Genomic DNA, 9,894 nt, shown 5'->3' on the forward strand with positions numbered 1-9,894 from the left:
TCTAGATGTTTTCAGCGTATGATTTCTTCATGAAATGTGCTCCAAATCATCCAAAAAACACTCGACATCTGTTGATAACATCTAAATTCAACAGAATCTCGCCAATTAATTTGTTGACCAGAAGAACATCAACGTTGACTTTTCGAATTCGAAAGTAAATCTTCATGTTTGGATCTGTAATGTTGCAGATAGTGTCACGATAAGAATTAGATCATATCTACACTTTTACATTTCCTCAACTCGTGCCAATTTGATCCAGAGACCTACTCAGCTCAAATTTATGAAGAACGAAGAGCATGGATCGAAAATCATTGAATCTGTTGTTGTTGATATAATCTGTTGATGAAAGAGTGTTAGGAATCATGTAAGGATCACAGTTTTGTTCTCAATTTGTGGTTATAATCATCAATTGATGATTATGAAATTTAGGCTTGAGGATGAACGATGAGTATTTGAGTGAAATAACATGGTGCTATGGGTTCTCTCCCTAGTCAAGTTCTCTCAGGATCCTTTCACTATATATATATTGTAGTGACCCGAACTTTTCCATGTTTATATATATTAATTGAGATTGATATTTACATGATTAAATGTTTCCAACATGTTAAGCAATCAAACTTGTTAAGACTTGATTAATTGAAATAGGTTTCATATAGACAATTGACCACCCAAGTTGACCGGTGATTCACGAACGTTAAAACTTGTAAAAACTATATGATGACATATATATGGTTATATATATAGTTAACATGATATTATGATATGTAAACATATCATTAAGTATATTAACAATGAACTACATATGTAAAAACAAGACTACTAACTTAATGATTTTGAAACGAGACATATATGTAACGATTATCGTTGTAACGACATTTAATGTATATATATCATATTAAGAGATATTCGTACATCATAATATCATGATAATATAATAATTTAAAATCTCTTTTGATATTATAAACATTGGGTTAACAACATTTAACAAGATCGTTAACCTAAAGGTTTCAAAACAACATTTACATGTAACGACTAACGATGACTTAACGACTCAGTTAAAATGTATATACATGTAGTGTTTTAATATGTATTCATACACTTTTGAAAGACTTCAAGACACTTATCAAAATACTTCTACTTAACAAAAATGCTTACAATTACATCCTCGTTCAGTTTCATCAACAATTCTACTCGTATGCACCCGTATTCGTACTCGTACAATACACAGCTTTTAGATGTATGTACTATTGGTATATACACTCCAATGATCAGCTCTTAGCAGCCCATGTGAGTCACCTAACACATGTGGGAACCATCATTTGGCAACTAGCATGAAATATCTCATAAAATTACAAAAATATGAGTAATCATTCATGACTTATTTACATGAAAACAAAATTACATATCCTTTATATCTAATCCATACACCAACGACCAAAAACACCTACAAACACTTTCATTCTTCAATTTTCTTCATCTAATTGATCTCTCTCAAGTTCTATCTTCAATTTCTAAGTGTTCTTCATAAATTCCAAAAGTTCTAGTTTCATAAAATCAAGAATACTTTCAAGATTGCTAGCTCACTTCCAATCTTGTAAGGTGATCATCCAACCTCAAGAAATCTTTGTTTCTTACAGTAGGTTATCATTCTAATACAAGGTAATAATCATATTCAAACTTTGGTTCAATTTCTATAACTATAACAATCTTATTTCAAGTGATGATCTTACTTGAACTTGTTTTCGTGTCATGATTTTGCTTCAAGAACTTTGAGCCATCCAAGGATCCATTGAAGCTAGATCCATTTTTCACTTTTCCAGTAGGTTCATCCAAGGAACTTAAGTTAGTAATGATGTTCATAACATCATTCGATTCATACATATAAAGCTATCTTATTCGAAGGTTTAAACTTGTAATCACTAGAACATAGTTTAGTTAATTCTAAACTTGTTCGCAAACAAAAGTTAATCCTTATAACTTGACTTTTAAAATCAACTAAACACATGTTCTATATCTATATGATATGCTAACTTAATGATTTAAAACCTGGAAACACGAAAAACACCGTAAAACCGGATTTACGCCGTCGTAGTAACACCGCGGGCTGTTTTGGGTTAGTTAATTAAAAACTATGATAAACTTTGATTTAAAAGTTGTTATTCTGAGAAAATGATTTTTATTATGAACATGAAACTATATCCAAAAATTATGGTTAAACTCAAAGTGGAAGTATGTTTTCTAAAATGGTCATCTAGACGTCGTTCTTTCGACTGAAATGACTACCGTTACAAAAACGACTTGTAACTTATTTTTCCGACTATAAACCTATACTTTTTCTGTTTAGATTCATAAAATAGAGTTCAATATGAAACCATATCAATTTGATTCACTCAAAACGGATTTAAAATGAAGAAGTTATGGGTAAAACAAGATTGGATAATTTTTCTCATTTTAGCTACGTGAAAATTGGTAACAAATCTATTCCAATCATAACTTAATCAACTTGTATTGTATATTATGTAATCTTGAGATACCATAGACACGTATACAATGTTTCGACCTATCATGTCGACACATCTATATATATTTCGGAACAACCATAGACACTCTATATGTGAATGTTGGAGTTAGCTATACAGGGTTGAGGTTGATTCCAAAATATATATAGTTTGAGTTGTGATCAATACTGAGATACGTATACACTGGGTCGTGGATTGATTCAAGATAATATTTATCGATTTATTTCTGTACATCTAACTGTGGACAACTAGTTGTAGGTTACTAACGAGGACAGCTAACTTAATAAACTTAAAACATCAAAATATATTAAAAGTGTTGTAAATATATTTTGAACATACTTTGATATATATGTATATATTGTTATAGGTTCGTGAATCAACCAGTGGCCAAGTCTTACTTCCCGACGAAGTAAAAATCTGTGAAAGTGAGTTATAGTCTCACTTTTAAAATCTAATATTTTTGGGATGAGAATACATGCAGGTTTTATAAATGATTTACAAAATAGACACAAGTACGTGAAACTACATTCTATGGTTGAATTATCGAAATCGAATATGCCCCTTTTTATTAAGTCTGGTAATCTAAGAATTAGGGAACAGACACCCTAATTGACGCGAATCCTAAAGATAGATCTATCGGGCCCAACAAGCCCCATCCAAAGTACCGGATGCTTTAGTACTTCGAAATTTATATCATATCCGAAGGGTGTCCCGGAATGATGGGGATATTCTTATATATGCATTTTGTTAATGTCGGTTACCAGGTGTTCACCATATGAATGATTTTTATCTCTATGTATGGGATGTGTATTGAAATATGAAATCTTGTGGTCTATTATTATGATTTGATATATATAGGTTAAACCTATAACTCACCAACATTTTTGTTGACGTTTTAAGCATGTTTATTCTCAGGTGATTATTAAGAGCTTCCGCTGTCGCATACTTAAATAAGGACGAGATTTGGAGTCCATGCTTGTATGATATTGTGTAAAAACTGCATTCAAGAAACTTATTTTGTTGTAACATATTTGTATTGTAAACCATTATGTAATGGTCGTGTGTAAACAGGATATTTTAGATTATCATTATTTGATAATCTACGTAAAGCTTTTTAAACCTTTATTGATGAAATAAAGGTTATGGTTTGTTTTAAAATGAATGCAGTCTTTGAAAAGCGTCTCATATAGAGGTCAAAACCTCGCAACGAAATCAATTAATATGCAACGTTTTTAATCAATAAGAACGGGACATTTCAGTTGGTATCAGAGCCAGGTTCTTAGAGAACCAGAAAATTTGCATTAGTGTGTCTTATCGAGTTTGTTAGGATGCATTAGTGATTCTGGACTTCGACCGTGTTTTCTTTAAAAATGATTGCTTAACATTTTTGTTGGAAACTATATATTTTTAACATATGAATATTATGTGATATATTAATCTCTTAATGTGTTTGATATTATGTGATAGATGTCTACCTCTAGAACAAGTCCCATTGACTCACCTAATAATAATGAAGAGTCAAATGTAAATTGGAATGATTCGTGGACTGATTCACAAGTTCCCGAAGAGGAACCGGAAGAAGAGTCGGAACCGGAAGAAGAATCGGAACCGGAAGAAGAATCGGAACCGGTGGGGGAAATAATAAAACGGTTAAGTAAAAGAGAATCCTCAACCAACCGACCAAGGTTAATTATGGTCAATGGTGTTTCCGCCAAGGAAGCAAAATATTGGGAGGATTACCAATTCTCCGATGAATCGGATTCCGACGAGAATTCCGATGATGTTATAGAAATTACCCCAACTAAATTTAAAAAGGCAAAAGAAAATAATAAGGGAAAGGGCATAAAAATAGAGAAATCTAATTCCAACCCCGATGAACTTTATATGTATCGTCAACCCCCGAAGTCCTTAAGTTGTAACAATGACCCGGGAACCTCTAAACCACCAGGTTTTTATAAACCAATGTGGATAACGACGGCTCGTATTAGGGGAACATCATATATCCCTAGAAACTTGGCAAAACGAACAAAAACCGAAGAAGAAGAAGAAACGAGCGAGTCGGAATAAGATAGTTGTATTCGTGTGGTGTAATATATGTAATATAGTGTGCTTAGGCTTTATGATATATGTAAAAATTGCTTGTATTAATAAGTATTTTTTTTATGAATCTAACTCTTGTCTATTTTACAGTTTAAAAACACAAAATGGATAGACAACCCAATATTTTAAGAGACCTACCCGGAGACATGATTGATGAAATCTTGTCTAGAGTCGGTCAGAATTCCTCGGCACAACTATTTAAGGCGAGATCAGTTTGTAAAACATTCGAAGAACGTTCCAAGAATGTCTTGGTTTATAAGAGACTTTCGTTTGAAAGATGGGGGATATCACATTGGGAAACCCATAAGTTACGATGTGTTTACTTTGACGCATATATTGCGGGGAACCCAAATGCTATTTTACGCAACGGGTTAAGAAATTATTTTGACTCAATATATCCGAATATTGGACTTCGTGATTTAGAAAAAGCGGCTAACATGCAACATAAAGAAGCATGTTATGCTTACGGATTAGTAATGTTCGCTTCTAACCAAAGTGAGAACAAGAACATCGGGCTACAACTATTAAACAAAACATTTCCACAAGTGACGGAGTCGGTAATTGGGGTAAGAAATGAGGTTTTTAGATTGTTACGGGACTGTTGGACATTACGTAACCCTCGTCCCTTTGACGACGTTACAACACGCTGTCTTATCAACGGCCATAACGGTTATGTTCCACAAGACCAAGGATGGGAAGTAGTCCTAGTAAAACCAGAATGCATGACTTGTTTCTGGACGTATGAATTACGTGTCTTTATTGCCTTTGCTGAACGACTTGTGTACTAGCTAGAATTATCTTCACAACTATCTTGTATCAAAGTTATTGTGTGCTATATTTCATGCTTTATGTAAAATAAGCGGTATTGTAAGTTTGTAAAATATTGTATAAAAGTTTGAACGCGAAATATTATTATAATCAGTTTTTCATATAGAATTGTAGTAGTTGAATTGTATATTAGCTACTAAGTATGAACTTAACGGGTAGGTACTACCCGAATTTAAACTTATAAAACGCTAATATGAAGAAAAAGCTTTTATAAATGAGTTCATATTATGCTACGAAATACTATTAACTACTCTTAATATTCTGTATGATTAACTTGTTCCATTTGACTATTTTGAAGGAAATGGCACCGACTACTCGACACACCGTGAATATGAATGAAGAGGAATTCCGTACTTTTCTAGCTTCAAACATAGCCGCAGTACAGGCTGCGCTACATACCAACAATAACCTTGGATCTAGCAGTACAGGAAATCGTGTAGGATGCACCTACAAAGAATTCACTGCCTGCAAACCTTTGGAATTTGATGGAACCGAAGGACCGATCGGATTGAAACGGTGGACCGAGAAGGTTGAATCGGTGTTTGCCATAAGTAAGTGTACTGAAGAGGACAAAGTGAAGTACACTACGCATACCTTCACAGGTTCTGCGTTAACATGGTGGAATACCTATCTAGAGCAAGTTGGACAAGATGATGCGTACGCACTACCGTGGTCAGCATTCAAGCACTTGATGAACGAGAAGTACCGTCCCAGAACCGAGGTCAATAAGCTCAAGACAGAACTTAGAGGGTTACGAACCCAAGGATTTGATATTACCACGTACGAAAGACGATTCACAGAATTGTGCCTATTGTGTCCGGGAGCATTCGAAGATGAGGAAGAGAAGATCGACGCGTTTGTGAAAGGATTACCGGAAAGAATCCAAGAAGATATAAGTTCACACGAGCCCGCCTCCATACAACAGGCATGTAGAATGGCTCACAAACTAGTGAACCAGATTGAAGAAAGAATTAAAGAACAGACTGCTGAAGAGGCCAATGTGAAGCAAGTCAAAAGAAAGTGGGAGGAAAACGGTGATAAGAATCACCAATACAACAACAACAACAGCAATTACAACAATAATCGCAACAATTATCCCAACAATCGCAACATCAATCGCAACTACAACAAACGGCCCAACAACAACAACAACAACAACAACAGCAACTACAACAATCATCCCAACAACAATAATAACCGCAACAACCACAACAATCAGAAGCAGCTATGCCAAAGGTGTGAAAAGTATCACTCGGGGTTCTGCACCAAATTTTGCAACAAGTGTAAAAGAAATGGTCATAGCGCGGCGAAGTGTGAGGTCTACGGACCAGGGGTTAATAGAACGAAAGGAACAAATGGTGTCGGAACGAGTAATGGCGGAGCAAGTAGTGTCGGAGCAAGTTATGCCAATGTAGTTTGTTATAAATGTGGAAAACCAGGCCACATTATTAGAAATTGCCCGAACCAGGAGAACACGAATGGACAAGGCCGTGGAAGAGTTTTCAATATTAATGCGGTAGAGGCACAGGAAGACCCGGAGCTTGTTACGGGTACGTTTCTTATTGACAATAAATCTGCTTACGTTTTATTTGATTCGGGTGCGGATAGAAGCTATATGAGTAGAGATTTTTGTGCTAAATTAAGTTGTCCATTGACGCCTTTGGATAGTAAATTTTTACTCGAATTAGCAAATGGTAAATTAATTTCAGCAGATAATATATGTCGGAATCGAGAAATTAAACTGGTTAGCGAAACATTTAAGATTGATTTGATACCAGTAGAGTTAGGGAGTTTTGATGTGATAATCGGTATGGACTGGTTGAAAGAAGTGAAAGCAGAGATCGTTTGTTACAAAAATGCAATTCGCATTATACGAGAAAAAGGAAAACCCTTAATGGTGTACGGAGAAAAGGGCAACACGAAGCTACATCTTATTAGTAATTTGAAGGCACAAAAACTAATAAGAAAAGGTTGTTATGCTGTTCTAGCACACGTCGAGAAAGTACAAACTGAAGAAAAGAGCATCAATGATGTTCCCATTGCAAAAGAATTTCCCGATGTATTTCTGAAAGAATTACCGGGATTACCCCCACATCGATCCGTTGAATTTCAAATAGATCTTGTACCAGGAGCTGCACCAATAGCTCGTGCTCCTTACAGACTCGCACCCAGCGAGATGAAAGAACTACAAAGCCAATTACAAGAACTTTTAGAGCGTGGTTTCATTCGACCAAGCACATCACCGTGGGGAGCTCCTGTTTTGTTTGTCAAGAAGAAAGATGGTACATTCAGGTTGTGTATCGACTACCGAGAGTTGAACAAACTTACCATCAAGAACCGCTACCCACTACCGAGAATCGACGACTTATTTGATCAACTACAAGGCTCGTCTGTTTATTCAAAGATTGACTTACGTTCCGGGTATCATCAAATGCGGGTGAAAGAAGATGATATTCCAAAGACTGCTTTCAGAACATGTTACGGTCATTACGAGTTTATGGTCATGCCGTTTGGTTTAACTAATGCACCAGCTGTGTTCATGGACCTTATGAACCGAGTGTGTGGACCATACCTTGACAAGTTTGTCATTGTTTTCATTGATGACATACTTATTTACTCAAAGAATGACCAAGAACACGGTGAACATTTGAGAAAGGTGTTAGAAGTATTGAGGAAGGAAGAATTGTATGCTAAGTTTTCAAAGTGTGCATTTTGGTTGGAAGAAGTTCAATTCCTCGGTCACATAGTGAACAAAGAAGGTATTAAGGTGGATCCGACAAAGATAGAAACTGTTGAAAAGTGGGAAACCCCGAAAACTCCGAAACACATACGCCAGTTTTTAGGACTAGCTGGTTACTACAGAAGGTTCATCCAAGACTTTTCCAGAATAGCAAAACCCTTGACTGCATTAACGCATAAAGGGAAGAAATTTGAATGGAATGATGAACAAGAGAAAGCGTTTCAGTTATTGAAGAAAAAGCTAACTACGACACCTATATTGTCATTGCCTGAAGGGAATGATGATTTTGTGATTTATTGTGACGCATCAAAGCAAGGTCTCGGTTGTGTATTAATGCAACGAACGAAGGTGATTGCTTATGCGTCTAGACAATTGAAGATTCACGAACAAAATTATACGACGCATGATTTGGAATTAGGCGCGGTTGTTTTTGCATTAAAGACTTGGAGGCACTACTTATATGGGGTCAAAAGTATTATATATACCGACCACAAAAGTCTTCAACACATATTTAATCAGAAACAACTGAATATGAGGCAGCGTAGGTGGATTGAATTATTGAATGATTACGACTTTGAGATTCGTTACCACCCGGGGAAGGCAAATGTGGTAGCCGATGCCTTGAGCAGGAAGGACAGAGAACCCATTCGAGTAAAATCTATGAATATAATGATTCATAATAACCTTACTACTCAAATAAAGGAGGCGCAACAAGGAGTTTTAAAAGAGGGAAATTTAAAGGATGAAATACCCAAAGGATCGGAGAAACATCTTAATATTCGGGAAGACGGAACCCGGTATAGGGCTGAAAGGATTTGGGTACCAAAATTTGGAGATATGAGAGAAATGGTACTTAGAGAAGCTCATAAAACCAGATACTCAATACATCCTGGAACGGGGAAGATGTACAAGGATCTCAAGAAACATTTTTGGTGGCCGGGTATGAAAGCCGATGTTGCTAAATACGTAGGAGAATGTTTGACGTGTTCTAAGGTCAAAGCTGAGCATCAGAAACCATCAGGTCTACTTCAACAACCTAAAATCCCGGAATGGAAATGGGAAAACATTACCATGGATTTCATCACTAAATTGCCAAGGACTGCAAGTGGTTTTGATACTATTTGGGTAATAGTTGATCGTCTCACCAAATCAGCACACTTCTTGCCAATAAGAGAAGATGACAAGATGGAGAAGTTAGCACGACTGTATTTGAAGGAAGTCATCTCCAGACATGGAATACCAATCTCTATTATCTCTGATAGGGATGGCAGATTTATTTTAAGATTCTGGCAGACATTACAGCAAGCATTAGGAACTCGTCTAGACATGAGTACTGCCTATCATCCACAAACTGATGGGCAGAGCGAAAGGATGATACAAACGCTTGAAGACATGCTACGAGCATGTGTTATTGATTTCGGAAACAGTTGGGATCGACATCTACCATTAGCAGAATTTTCCTACAACAACAGCTACCATTCAAGCATTGAGATGGCGCCGTTTGAAGCACTTTATGGTAGAAAGTGCAGGTCTCCGATTTGTTGGAGTGAAGTGGGGGATAGACAGATTACGGGTCCGGAGATTATACAAGAAACTACCGAGAAGATCATCCAAATTCAACAACGGTTGAAAACCGCCCAAAGTCAACAAAAGAGCTACGCTGACATTAAAAGAAAAGATATAGAATTTGAAATTGGAGAGATGGTC

This window comes from Rutidosis leptorrhynchoides, chromosome 10 (genome assembly GCF_046630445.1).
Source record: "Rutidosis leptorrhynchoides isolate AG116_Rl617_1_P2 chromosome 10, CSIRO_AGI_Rlap_v1, whole genome shotgun sequence".
In the NCBI taxonomy this organism is placed as follows: Eukaryota; Viridiplantae; Streptophyta; class Magnoliopsida; order Asterales; family Asteraceae; genus Rutidosis; species Rutidosis leptorrhynchoides.